Raw genomic sequence first — 719 nt, 5'->3', positions numbered from 1 at the left:
TCAGCTTTCTTCACAGTCCAACTCTCACATCCATACATGACCACTGGAAAAACCATAGCCTTGACTAGACGGACCTTTGTTGGCAAAGTAATGTCTCTGCTTTTGAATATGCTATCTAGGGTGGTCATAACTTTCCTTCCAAGGAGTAAGCGTCTTTTAATTTCATGGCTGCAGTCACCATCTTCAGTGATTTTGTGTGTGAAGTCACTCAGTTGTGTCTGACTCTTTGCGACTCCATGGACTGTAGCCTACCAGGCTCCTCCCTCCATGGGATCCTCCAGGCAAGAGTACTGGAGTGGGTTGCCATTTCCTTCTCCAGGGGATCTTCCCAACCCAGGGATCGAACCTGGGTCTCCTGCATTCCAGGCAGATGCTTTAACCTCTGAGCCACCAAGGAGCCACCTGTCTCCAAATCCTAGCAGATATTTCCCCAAGCAGGCAGAGAAACCACACTCTCCTGGCATGATGAAAGTTATTCCTAGACACATTTTGATTTGATTTGATTTAGCTTTTTCAAGCTTGGGAGATATTCTAAGGCTGGAGGAATGTTTAAACTCCTTCTGGCTGCTTATTTAGCATAAAGATCTCTTCTCTAGACCCAAGGGTGGGAGTCACTCTTATCTTCTCCTTTAATCAGATCAGTTCAGGCTGAAAAGAAGTCCAAGTTGACAGCATTTCACCAGCCTTCTACCTTCCTAGTAGCCACTTTTTTGTTTGTT

The 719-nt window shown here is 45.5% G+C and overlaps 1 non-coding gene across 1 annotated transcript; it reads right to left on the bottom strand.

The window, feature by feature from the left end:
* Positions 1-325: 325 nt before the first annotated feature.
* Positions 326-397, bottom strand: TRNAS-GGA (transfer RNA serine (anticodon GGA)). The gene has a single exon. It is a non-coding gene; the product is annotated as a tRNA-Ser (tRNA).
* Between the last annotated feature and the right edge of the window lie 322 nt (positions 398-719).

Source organism: Ovis aries, chromosome 2 (assembly GCF_016772045.2).
Source record: "Ovis aries strain OAR_USU_Benz2616 breed Rambouillet chromosome 2, ARS-UI_Ramb_v3.0, whole genome shotgun sequence".
Classification (NCBI taxonomy): Eukaryota; Metazoa; Chordata; class Mammalia; order Artiodactyla; family Bovidae; genus Ovis; species Ovis aries.
Note: the sequence above shows the minus strand (reverse complement) of the source record. Positions and strands in the feature narration are given on the sequence as shown.